Source organism: Mirounga leonina, unplaced genomic scaffold (assembly GCF_011800145.1).
Source record: "Mirounga leonina isolate KUSES-001 unplaced genomic scaffold, KU_Mleo_1.0 Mir_93, whole genome shotgun sequence".
NCBI lineage: Eukaryota > Metazoa > Chordata > Mammalia > Carnivora > Phocidae > Mirounga > Mirounga leonina.
The window spans coordinates 35,187,534-35,201,698 of NW_023270854.1; the positions used below are offsets into that span (position 1 = coordinate 35,187,534).

At 36.3% G+C, this 14,165-nt stretch overlaps 1 protein-coding gene across 4 annotated transcripts in view; it reads right to left on the reverse strand.

Annotated features, from left to right (window-relative positions):
* The window catches only part of KIAA1328 (KIAA1328 ortholog), a 353,869-nt gene that overhangs the window by 128,588 nt on the left and 211,116 nt on the right, over window positions 1-14,165 (reverse strand). The window lies entirely within an intron of this gene.

A 14,165-nucleotide genomic window follows, 5' to 3' on the forward strand; every position in this document is an offset into this window, starting at 1 on the left:
TATTTATTTATTTATTTATTTATTTATTTATTTATTTATTTATTTATGAGAGAGTGAGTGAGTGAGTGAGTGAGTGAGTGAGTGGAGGGGAGAGGAAGAGGAGAGAGAGAATCCCAAGCAGACTCTGCACTGAGTGCAGAGCCCAATGAGCGGCTCAATCTCACCAACCATGAGATCATGACCCAAACTGAAATCAAGAGTCAGACACTCAACTGACTGAGCCACCCAGGAACCCCTGTAGCTGGATTCTTAAGCTCAACATAATTTTGAGCTTCTTTTATGTTATGTTCTTGCCTGTATCAATATAATTCTTTTTTTATTGCTGCATAGTATTTCATTGTATGAATATAGCAACATTTGTTTATTCATTCTCTTATTGGATTATGTTGTTTCTTGTTTAGGGCTGCTATGAATAAAGGTGCTAGCAGTTTCTTACACAAGCCTTTTTTTTAAGGGGGGAGGGGCAGATGGAGAGGGAGAAAGAGAATCTTAAGCAAGCTCCATGCCCAGCATGGAGCCCAATGCGGTGCTTGATCTCATGACCCTGAGATCATGATCTGAGCCGAAATCAGGAGTCCTATGCTTAACCGACTGAGCCACCCAGATGCCCCTTTATACAAGTCTTTTTTCTAGAAACACGTATTTATTTCTCTTGGGCACAGGGTAGGCATATGTTTGACTTTATTAGAAACAGCCAATACTTGTTCCAGAGTGGTCATTCTATTCTACATCTCCATCAGCACAGTAAAAGAGTCCCAGTTGTTTCACATTCACACTAACACTTTTTTTTTTTTAGTGCAAAATTTTATTAAAGCACAGGGACAGGACCTGTGGGCAGGAAGAGCTGCCCACACTGATAGTATGCTTTTACTTTAAGCCAATCTGGTGTGTAGTGAAATCTCACTGTGATTTTATTTTGCATTTTTCTGATATGTAATGAAAGTAATTAACATATGCTTATTAGCCATTTGGATATCTTGTTTTGTTAAGTGCTTGGTGAAACCAATACCTTTAAATAATTCAAAATCATTTTTATTTAAAAAATTTTTTAATTTTTAAAAAGATTTTATTTATTTATTTGAGACACAGAGAGAGAGACAGAGCACAAGCAGGGGGGGGGAAGAGGCAGAGGGAGAGGGAGAAGCAGACTCCCCATTGAGCAGGGAGCCTGAAGTGGAGCTTGATCCCAGGACCCCGAGATCATGACCTGAGCCGAAGGCAGATGCTCAACTGACTGAGCCACCCAGGTGCCCTATAATTCAAAATAATCTTTAAAGAACTGAGATGAGAAGTGAAAAATGAAGGTCAGTGAAGACAACTCTATGCAAATTCTTTCTGATGAGAGAACTTGGCTCTAAATGTTCACCTTCACATACCACTGAATGCATAACATGCTCCCAGAAAACCTTGTCACTTTGGCCATTCTTAACTCAGAGTTTACTGTGTACTATGTTAAACATTTTACATATTCAACCTGTAATTCTTAGCAACTCTGTAAGCTAGTTATTATAGTTACCATTTTGCAGATAAAAAGATGAAGTTCAATGAATGAACACAACTTTCCCAAGATCACGTCAACATTATATGTGATAAGTGGGAATATGTCTCACTCCAAATCTTGAGTCTTCTGTTACTCCGTGATGTAGCTTTTTTTTTTTTTTTTAAAGATTTTTATTTATTCATTTGAGAGAGCTAGAGCATGCAGGGGAAGTCAGAGTGTGAGGAGCACAGGAGGAGGGAGAGGGACAAGCAGACTACCGCTGAGCACAGAGCCCAGCCTAGGGGCTCAATCCCACGACCCCGAGATCACCCAACCGACTGAGCCACTCAGGCACCCCTTCATGATGGAGCTTTTAAAAAAACTTCTTTAACATGAAATACAGTAAACATAGAAAAGTGCATTAAACCAATATAACCATCTCAGTGAATAATCACAAGACAATGTCTGCCCATGTAACCACAATTTGGGAGGTAGAACGTTGCCTACATGCAGAAGACCCTTGATGGCATAGCACAATCACTGCTCTCTACCTCTCCTGTCCAAGGGAATGGCTATCTTGACCTTTATAGGAATAACGTTCTCTGCTGAATACTTCCCTGCTTAAAAGTCCATACCAGAATTTGGTTTTACCTGTTTATTTTTAAAGTATAAATGGAATAATATGAAATATATTCTTCTGTGTCTGACTTCTTTATCCAACATTATAATTGTGAAGTTTATACACGATATGCCATGTGGCTGTAACTTGTTCATTTTCATAGCTCTACAGCAAAGGTTAGCAAATTTCTTCTGTAAAGGGCCAGATGACAAACATTTTAGACTTTGTAGTCTGTATGGTTTTTGTCATAATTACTCAGTTCTGCTTTTGTGGTGTGAAAGCAAGAGATAATACATAAATGAATGGTCCAGTATAACCTTATTTATGGACACTGAAATTTGAATTCCAAGGTAATTTTCCCATTTCATGAAATATTCTTTTCTCCCCCAACCATTAAAAAAGTTAAAAACCATTCTTAACTCATGAGACTGGATTTGGCCTACTATAGTTTGCCAATTAAGCCTGATGATTACATTGAGTACTCCTCCAATTAAAGGATTCTATTAATATGCTAAGATATGCTTAAAACCCAATAAGCAAACTGAACAATATGACTTGTGATGGGCTATCCGTGTGATGGAAATGAGTTGAATGGAGTGCTTAATCAGAGATGAAAAGAATGATATTTAGCAGAAAAGCATGCAGAAGAATATACCTAGGCAGGAAAAACAAATAGTATAATTGAAAAAATAAGTTCAGACAGGAAAATGATCTGTAGATCACAACAAATAAAAAAGTTGAGTTCAAAATGGTAGCATGTTAGGGTCTGTATTATATAAAAGGTACCACAAACTCTGACTACATGTTGAGACTCTACAAGTGTCAAAAAAAAAGCCAATAAAATCTTTGATGTGATACACTATGGGATCCACAGCACAAAAGAAAGATGAGGAGAAATTGCAGGCATTTTTGGCTTATGACATAGTTGGAATACAATGGCTTTTAACTTAGGTAGATACATGTTAATGACAACATAAAAATAACATGGAACATGAGACACAAAATGTGAGAAAAGTATAAGGTTTTTTAAAAAAAATGTTAGAGACTTAGCTTGGACACAATGAAGAATTTTCTGAGAGTGGAAATTAGTAAATTTCTGAGTTGGAAGAGGGTTTTCTGAATCTTTAAGATACCTTCTTAAAATATGACATTTTGTTTTATTTATTTTTTATATGACATTTTAGAAAAGACTTCATAGGAAACACAGATGTCTCAAAACACTGTATATGATCTTGTATATACGTATGCATGCACACACAGGTGTGCAAGCATATACATGAACACCCACAATCACATACTATTCCTATGGTGATACAAGGCTTTCCTGTGTTCTCACATGTTAAAAAACACAGTAACACCTGCAGTATTACTTTGTGAAATACGATCAACAAGTAAACAGTGATGTTTTGTAAGTTTCTGCAAATCATTTTTACAGGCCTGGCCAATCTCTCAGCTATGAAGCCATAAGAAAAGAGGTGAATTAAACTGCAGTAATTATTCTTGCAACAGGTAGTTATTTATTCTGCACAATTAGGAAGTGATTATTTATAATGCATTTATGAATTGTTAGCCACAGAATTAGTGGTTAACAATATTAATAAATATTATTGATCTATTGATGATATTCATATCTCTGATGGGAAATACTAATTTACTATCCTGGCAAGCACCCTATTAACAATCCTCACATTCCCACTATAAGAATGAAAATCTCGATTTTATAACTTCAAAATTTCCCCCTTGTGCCCTTCATTGAGACGTCAGAAATTCAAGACCTATATTAAATATTTCCAAACCTAAATTACTGTGTGTGGGACAGGTCATTGCATTACCCAGAACATTTGGAATTAACGTGAAATAAGGCATAGAACGACATGCTGCATTTTTAAAGTCAGACTTACATGCACCAGTTGTCAAGCTGACAGAAGCTATGTAATGCAACGCTGCACTGTATGGTTTGCCAAAGTCTCATTCCCAAATAAATGTTCATTCTCCCCAGTGCAATTAACTCTCCTATACTGGCAGATTTTGCTAGAAGATCATCAAGGTAGATTACCTTCCAGCGTTATGAACTAAATACTTACAGGTGTTATATCATCAGTTATAACTTACAAACTTTTGCATTTAGGAAGACATCCAGGCAAATGAATCATCTAATTTATGAATTATTTATAAGAAATTCACAGCATGCTCCTGGCATCATCCATGGCCTTTTCCAGGTCATATGACACCAATTAGAGCTGAATTTTAAATTATTCAATAATCTGAACTCTCTTGTCATTTAACATATAGATATCAATGCAGTAAACAAGTTAAATCTAATGGGCCCTAGAGGTTTAAGCCTCTCTGCTGCTCAGCAGCTGAAGCTGTAGGCTATCAATGGAAGAGAAAAGTAACAGAATGCAGCAGTCAAATGCATTTGCAAGGCTCTAATAACTTATTCTAGTTCCCACAGGGATTGTGGCACAACCTAGGATTACTGAATCTAAAAGACATTAAAGTCAATAATTATGAGATTTAAAAGAATATAGACACGTGATAATGTACAGATGACAGAATACTGCATCAGATACCAAATGCCATACCAACCTTTAGGGTATATATATCATAAGTATGCCAACATTTGTAATAGTAACTACCAGATTCAGAAAAGGCTAAACCTCATAATCTTTAATCGTTACTATATTTCTTAAAATTCGTAATGTGTTGATTTGTTGTAAGAATGAATGAAAGTGTGGAATAATTGGCAGTATACTTGAGTTGAGGTCAAAAGACCTTGATTAGAATTCTAGTTCTGCCACTTAGGAGTTCTGTTTTTTTTCTTTTTTTTTTTTTTTGGCAAGTCACTTTACATCTCTTAGGCAGTTTAGACATTTGTAAAATAGGGGGTTGGGTTTGGTAATCTCTATAGCTTAGGCTATCTTTAAGAGCTAAAAACACAGTGATTGGATTGTTATTCCCCAAGGAGATGAAGGAAAAGAAAAGGGTTAGATGAAAAATTATACAAATCAGGGCGCCTGGGTGGCTCAGTTGGTTAAGCGACTGCCTTCAGCTCAGGTCATGATCCTGGAGTCCTGGGATCGAGTCCCGCATCGGGCTCCCTGCTCAGCGGGGAGTCTGCTTCTCCCTCTGACCCTCCCCGCTCTCATGTGCTCTCTCTCATTCTCTCTCTCAAATAAATAAATTAAAAAAAAATCTTAAAAAAAAAAAGAAAAATTATACAAATCAATAAATGTTCAGCTATCAACTAATAGACTTACTGCAAAATTACTGAATGTCCTTTGGTTCTATTTCCCCTAGCAAATTCTGTTTTTTTAACAACATTACTGCCTGGGCGCCTGGGTGGCTCAGTTGTTAAGCGTCTGCCTTCGGTTCAGGTCGTGATCCCAGGGTCCTGGGATTGAGCCCCACGTCGGGCTCCCGGCTCCGCGGGGAGCCTGCTTCTCTCTCTCCCATTCCCCCTGCTTGTGTTCCCTCTCTCACTGTGTCTCTCTCTGTCAAATAATAAAATCTTAAAAAAAAAAAAAAAGCTGAACATCACTGCCTTACGTGATTCACACACTAAAAACTTAAATCAGTATCTTCATTTATCTGATCATTAAATCTGAAAGAGATACAAATGAAGATTGAATAAGGCAAATGCATAGTTGTGAGGATAATCCCAAATACTTTGATGGGATTTAAATATTTTGATGGGATGGCACAACCATTCGCCACAGAAATACACAACAGTGGTACTGATTCAAATTGCTTTTACATATATGATCATCATTGCTGAAAGAGAAAGAAAAGCAGCTGTATACATGGTTTTCTGTATCTACCAAAGGAAACAGATGCACAAGGCTAGTTTTAATTTAATGAAGACCAGAAAGAAGGTGAAATAATCTTATAGAGAAAATGAAATAAAGACAAATTAGAAGTGGTGAGGACAAGCTTCACAGGCATAAAAATGAAAACAAAACATTGGGTAATAAAGTCAACTGTATTTAGATTCAGTTAGGGAGGCAGCATAAGAAAATGATTCTTAAGAGTTTACACCAATACTCCCATACACCCTTCTTGGCCTTATGTTTGTAGAGTGTATCCTGTGTTTATAGAGTATATCCTGGGGCTCCAAACAGAGGCCCCCTGATCTGTTTACTGCCCTCTCCTCTCTAACTCCAGTGACCATCAGCCTCAAGAATGGAAACAAGAAGTGAGTGTAGGCAGATGTTTCAATGTCGTTCTTTTTAAAGGAAGCAAACAAGATTACTCTGTGTCGAGTGAAGGTAAATCTTTTTTTAAAAATTTTATTATGTTATGTTAATCACCATACATTACATCATTAGTTTTTGATGTAGTGTTCCATGATTCACTGTTTGCATATAACACCCAGTGCTCCATGCAGAACGTGCCCTCTTTAATACCCATCACCAGGCTAACCCATCCCCCTCCCTTCTAGAACCCTCAGTTTGTTTCTCAGAGTCCATAGTCTCTCATGGTTCGTCTCCCCCTCCGATTTCCCCCCTTCATTTTTCCCTTCCTACTATCTTCTTTTTTTAACATATAATATATTATTTGTTTCAGAGGTACAGGAGTGAAGGTAAATCTTAACAAAGAATTCTTAGTATACTTTCTAGAAAACATAAAGTTAACACCATCCGAACATAACCAACTGTCCCTGAAGGGGAGGTCACAGAATGCATTTATGTTGTTGGCAGAGGTGGAAAAAGTATCTGTGTTGTATTTTTGAAACTAGATAGTAAAAATAAACTCTCCTGAAAAAGAGTATTTAAGAAATACCAAGAAATATAACCTGTGGTGTACTTGTAGGAAACAGGAGGGAGGGAAAATCAGGCTGTTATTTATTATACCAAGATTTCCTGAAATGAATCACAGCCCTTTTACTAAAGATTAGAGTCTTCTATACCTTTTATCCCCCTATATAGGTGGTTGCTGACCAGGAATATTGAAGAGAACTAATGAGAAGCATTTCTGAAAGCACAGAGAACTACCAAACCAAAGAGATTTAAGATGGTCACCCTTAAAAGGCTAGCCCTTCCTTGGGGACTCAAGAGCTTTTAGAAATCTTAGTCCTTTAAATGTATAAAGCCAAGTCCTGACCTTTCAAAATTTAGGATATTGTGGGGCGCCTGGGTGGTGCAGTCCGGTTAAGCCTCAGACTTGGTTTCGGCCCAGGTCATGACCTCAGGGTTGTGAGATTGAGCTCCAAGTTGGGCTCCACACTGAGTGTGGAGTCTGCTTGAGATTCTCTCTCTCTCTCCTTCTGCCCCTCCCACTCATGCTCTCTCTCAAGTAAATAAAGTCTTAAAAGAAATTCAGGACATTGCTTATCAGCTAGTTTAGTGTACCGCAAAAAATCAAGAGACAAGACTTCATTTAGAAATTAATAAAAAATGTTATAGTTTCCTTGTGCTCAAATACCCTGCCTCCTTTGCTAGCCTTTGAAATGCTACTCCTGCTTCAAGGCTGGTTTAGCACTACCTCCTTCCATTGTGGTTTCCCCATCTCCCAGCTCAGCTTGGTTGTGCCTTCCCCAGGAGGCAACCCAGGAGTAGTCTGCTCATTCCTTTATTGTTGTATTTATTTCATCCTGCTCCATAATAGTTACCTGTTAGCTGTTTTCACATCTCTAGGTTTCCCTGTGATGTGTTAAGTATTTATGCTTCTTATGAAAACTACAAACTCTCTGAGGGTGGAGATCTCAAAAGATACCATTACTTTTGTTTATTGTTGTATCCCTATAAGATATAGTAGGTGCTTAATAAATAATGTTTTTTGCATATAGTTTGGCCCTACTCCAGTGTATATTGTGTAGAACTTCAGGAGAGGGGCAATGTTACTTTTGATTTCATATTTCAATGACACTGGTCTTTATAAATAAAAATACTTAAAGTAATAAACATTTGTTGAAAGAACCAATAAACAGGACGCAGGAGTATCAATAGCTAATGGGCTTAACTTGTATCCTAAGGAACTTGATGATAATTTATGGCAAAATGTATTCTATTTTTTTTTCAGGAGCCACTTAGTTTTTTTACAACCTTTTCTCAGAGTGTTTAAAGCTTACTACAAAATTCCACAAATTCAGGGAAAATTCCAACATATCCTTCAGGGGTTTCAATGCCTATTTAGTTTGGATCTGTGAAACAGTAAATGATAAGGGCACTGTATGCTTCGGAGATGAGAATTTAAACTTAAAGCAGATCATTGTATTATTTCCTAGAATGCTTCATGTAAAGTTTTTAAAATAAGAAACTATATTGAGGGACTAAAAAACATGTGTGCTATATATCAACCTAGATGAGGAATAGGCAAACAGGTTATAAGATGTAATACCTGAAATAAAAGGCAACTGTCTCAGGATTCCTACTTTGAGTTACTTAAAAAAAATTAGTGTTAACATAATTGACTTTCATATCATAAACAAGGCTGGCATATTTTGAGACAGACAACATTAAGTTCAGAAGAAAGAATTATAGAAATTTTGGATAAGCAGGGCTTTCAAAATGTAAAGTTAATTGTGTTTTCCCCCAAATCCTTTTTCAGTTAATGGTGTCATCTAATGTGTAAAAGATACTCCCAAATGCAATCCTAAAACTATTTTTAAAAATACTTAAAATAAGCTTCCCTTCTGTTCCCTGCTTTTGGGTGCTACTCAGGTGCTAAATGTACAAAGAAAGGGTTAGTATGCTAGATTTTTGGGGAGGAATGATTAATTTTTAAATAAAGTCATGAAATATAAGATACATGGGAATGGATAACTTGTGCAACTAAAAGCCAAGTCTCGTATAATTGTCTAACCATATAATGGAAGCATAAATATAAACAAAATACTATGGATAAACAGATTCAGTATTATTATCCTCCTCCTGTTCTATATTTCATCCAAAAGCACAGGCTCCCATCTTGGGGTGGGCAAGCAGCATAGGGATCTGGCAATATCTACCAGATACTATGCTAGTGCCAGGAATACAAAGCTCAATGAAGAGAATGCAAACTTTCATGACCCTCAAATTTTGGCTAAGGGAAAAAACATTTTATGTGATAAGATCTATAAAGAGTGATGTGCAGGGGTGCCTGGGTGGCTCAGTTGGTTGAGTGTCTGACTCTTGATTTTGGCTTAGGTCATGATCTCAGGGTCATGAGATCGAGCCCTTCATCAGGCTCCATGCTAGGCATGGAGACTGCCTAAGATTCTCTCTCTCCCTCTGCCCCTTCTCCTCCTCTTCCTCAACTTTGTGCTCTCTGTCTCTAAAAAAAATTTAAAAATAATAAAATAAATGGGTCTTATGTGCAAAGAGTTGAGGAGCGGAACATTAGTGAGATTAGATTTGCTTCTAGTGGGGGAAGGGGAAGTTGGGAAGTTTTCATAGTAGAGAAGATATTTCAACTAAATTTTGGAAGACAGAATGTAGTTTATTAATGATAAAGGTATGTGTGAGGGTGTGTAGTGTGTGTAGGATAAGACATTTCAGGCAGAGGAGGAAATATGAGTAGAAAAACAAGGATTATGAAGATGAGTATGTATGGTAAACTCTAAGTAGTCCAGAGCATGGTAGACAGGGGAATGGGGAATGGATGAAGCCAAAATGTCAGGTAGATGACAGAGTATAAATGGTGTAAATGTCATGTTAAAGAAGTTTCACTTTAAATTTTCTATACCTACCTAATACAGGAGATGACCAACGAGCCAAATGGTGGGTAGTTGAAAGGAAATAAAACAATAAAATGCACGATAATCTACTCAGTACTGGAAGAAATCAAGACATGAAGTTTATATGAGGAGACAGAAAAAGACAAAGAAAGAAGGAAGGCCTATCAGATGAAAACACTTAAAAATATTAAATTGAAATAATATAATGAAAACGAACGTGTTCCGATCCACACATTAGATTGAATGATCTTTGGAGAGTAAGGGGACTAGGTAGAAGATGGATGCCTAGCCAAGGCATAAAAAGGAACTACAGTAGAAGGGAAGTCACCAACAAATTTTCTACAATTTGATTAAGTACTCTTTAGAATTTCTTCAGGGTCTAGTACCTTCAAATTCTCAAAAAGGTTGAGCAAAATCCATTGTGGAATAGTTTATTTCAGTCAACCTCCCTTCATGAATAACCATGAGGACAAACTGTTTAAAAAACTCTGTTTGAAAGCACTGATGTGTTACCAAGGTAGTGAGGATGTGAGGAGGTCAGGATCCCAGATTGAAGGTAAACAAGAAAAGATAGTTTGACATTAGTTGTCACTTTTCAGTTCAAGACATTCTAAATTAGGATGCTAGCTTAGAAGCTGAGAAGACTCCTTATAGCAGTCTCACAGGGCTGGAAACAAAATTTGGATTTCAGAGCCTGCCCAGAAAGAGGTCCTGTCAAAAAACTCAGGCTTTCCATTGAGACCCTGAAAAGCTAGTAGTAAAAACAAAATGGAAATAGAAAAGCCCATGCACATACTGAAGTTGAACTTCAAAATCCACTCAGTCCCAGACTGAGTTAAGGTAATTTGAATCAAAGCTAACTGCCTAAAAGAAGAAAAAGCAAATTCTCTCTGGAGAAAGATAACATCAGAGATCTATAGTATAAATAATATTTTCAGAGATGCTGTCTGACATTCAATAAAAAATAAGGAAGCATACAAAAAGATAAAAATAACAAACTTACAAGAGAAAAAAAGAGAATAGAAACAGAACCATAAGAGATTTACATGTTGACATTATCAAATATGGACTTTAAAGTAACTGTTATTTACAACTAAGAAATTAAATAATATCATGGAGAATACTGCAGAGAACTATAAACTAGAAGAAAAATCAAATGGAAATTTTAGGACTGAAAATGTAATACATATAGTTAAAAACTTAATTGCAGGTTAGATGTATCTGAGGAGACAATTAGTGAATTGGAATAAAAGCCAGAAGAAAATATCTAGACCAACTTGAAGACATGGATATAAAAGGATAGAAATGTATAAAAGAATGTGTGCAACATGATGACAAAAGCCTAAGATAAATACAATATTAGAAGGGAAAAGAGGGAATGAGAAAGAAGTAATATTTGAAGAGATGAATTTTTCAAAACTGTTTTCTAGGCACAAATTAAGAAGTAGTAAGAATCCAAATGAGATTAAATATAATGAAAGCCACACCTAGAGCACATAATGGTAGGACTGCTGAAAACCACAGAAAAAACATGCTCAACAGCCAACAGAAAAACAAGCACTTCAAAGAGACAATAATAAGACTTTCAATTGAAAGTAATTCTGTTGCCTACTGAAAATATTTATTAAAAATGAATGTGACAGATTTTGCTTCCAGTTCTGAGGTAGTAAGTGGATCAAAAATTAAGCCCCAATCTTAAAGAAAAACTGACAAAATGTAAGAAAAACCTATTTCAGACGGTAGGAAACAGGTAGCAGAGATTGTGATGTCTGAAAGAAAAGAAGAAAATCCAGGGTGCCTGGGTGGCTCAGTCATTAAGTGTCTACCTTCAGCTCAGGCCCTGATCCCAGGGTCCTGAGATGGAGCCCTGCATTAGGCTCCCTGCTCGGCAGGAGGCCTGCTTCTCCCACTCCCACTCCCACTCCCCCTGCTTGTGTTCCTTCTCTGGCTGTGTCACTCTCTGTCAAATAAATAAATAAATAAATAAAATCTTTAAAAAAAAAAGGAAAAGAAGAAAATCCAGTAAACCCTACAATAACATAAGCTTTCTGTCTGAAGGTAACTTCTGAATGGTAGCACAGAGGAGGAAGAACACAAATAGAGTCCAACATTCTCAGTTGAGTTGAGAAGTCAGAGATTAGAGTTGGAGGAGACTGAAATGGGTAGAATATGAAGGACTAAGTATCCAAGGGAAGGGAGCAAAAGGGTCTCCTTGATTCTTTGGCTGAATACCAATATGTACATATATAGGATGAAAACTCATGAGGAACTCCAAGGTAGAAACAAGTACAGGAAAGCTCCAAAAAGAACAATTCACAAAGTTTAAGACTGGAAGGTCACAACAGCCATAGAAGAGAGGTTTTATGGAATATAAAGAGCATTCAAAATCAATCACAAAAGGGCCACACCTTAGGTATGTGGCAAAATTACCCCTAAAGGCTAAACTAGAATCACTCTAAAACAGTTTAGAAATAGACTTGAGGGGTGCCTGGGTGGCTTAGTCAGTTAAGTGTCTCATTCTTGATTTCAGCTGAGGTCATGATCTCAAGGTTGTGAGATTGAGCCCCATGTCAGGCTCCCTGCTCAGCATGGAGTCTGCTTGAGATTCTTTCCCCTTCCATTTCCCTCCCTCTCTGCTCCTCCCCCTGCTCATGTGCATGTATTCTCTCTCTCTCTCTCAAATAAATAAATAAAATCTTTAAAAAATATTTTATTTATTTATTTATTTGAGAGATCAAGAGAGTGAGAGAGAGCACAAGTGGGGGTGGAGGAGCAGAGGGAGAAGGAGCAGCAGACTCCCTACTGAGCAGGGAGCAGAGAGCCCAACTTGGGGCTAGATCCCAGGACCCTGAGATCACGACCTGGGCTGAAGGCAGACATTTAACCAAATGAGCCACCCAGGTGCCCCTATAAATAAAATCTTAAAAAAAAATAGACCTTGAATGTATCAAACTAAAAGCAACTTTACTGCTGGCCAAACAAACCCTGACACTTCTTAAAGAAACACAACAAAATCCAGTACTCAACAATGGAAAATTCATAACGTATGGCATTTACTTACTAGACAAATGAAGAAACAAAAATGTGATCAATAACCAGGAGAAAAATCCATCCGGAAAAACATAAAAATAACAGAAATGATGGAATTATCAGACAAAAACCTGAAATGAGCTATTATGTTAAAAGACATCATGTAAAACATGATGAGGAGATGCAAAATATATATTTTAAACATGCCATTTCTAGAGAAGAGAAACACAATATCTGGAAATGAAAATTTCACTTTATGAGATTAATTGCACATTAGACAACTAAAGAAGAAAAGACCACTTTTAATGCAGATATAGAATGACAAATTATCCAAAGTGAAGCAAAGAGAGAGAAAAGATGAAAAAAGAGATAAAGAGAAAAACAGTATTGGTAATCCTTGTAAAATATCAAACAATTTAATGTATTTATGTATTTGTGTATCTATATGCATATATGTATACATACACGTACATGCACACACACACATAAACACACTGGAGTGCAGAAGAAAACAATGGGGGTGGGGGAACAATAGAAAAAATATTTGAAAGAATGGTCTAAATTTTTTCAAATTTGTTAAAGTAGCTCAATAAAGTCCATGTGAGAAAAACACAAGAACCCAAAGCACATCATAATAAAATAGTGAAAAACTAGTGATAAACAATTTCAATAGTAATCAGAGAAAAAGGAACATTACATACATAAAACAAAGAACTATGGCAGACTTCTCATTAGAAACTATGCAAGCCAAATGATGATGATATGACATTTTTAAAGAGCTTAAAGAACTGTCAACCTAGAATTCTATATCCAATGAAAACAGACTTCAGAAATGAAAGGGAAATGATTTTTTTTTTCCAGAAAAACAAAAGCTAAGGTAATTCACTAACAGCAAACCTGCACTACAAGAAGTATCAAACAAGTTTTTTAGGAACAAGGAAATGACAACAGAACCTGGACCTATTGAAAGAAAATTAAAATATTACAAATGGTAACTTAATTATACATGATAACAAAGTAAGTAATTATAAAAGGCTTTTTTTATTTCATTAATTAATCTTTCTGAAAGATAACTGGTTGTTTAACGCAGTAATAATAAAGTATTTTAAATATATGTGGAAGCAAAATGTTTGACAACAATAGCACAAAGGACAGAAGTATACTGATAGAAGGTTCATATATTCAATATAACATGGAATAGTAGTATTTGAAGGTAGACTGGGATAAGTTATATAAAACTTAGAACTACTAAAAAACAAAACAGAATCATACCTAATAACTCAATAGTGGAAATAAAGAAATACTAAAATATAATCAATTCTAAAGAAGAGGACAAAAAGAAGTACAGATGAACAGAGAAAAATTAAACATCAACATGG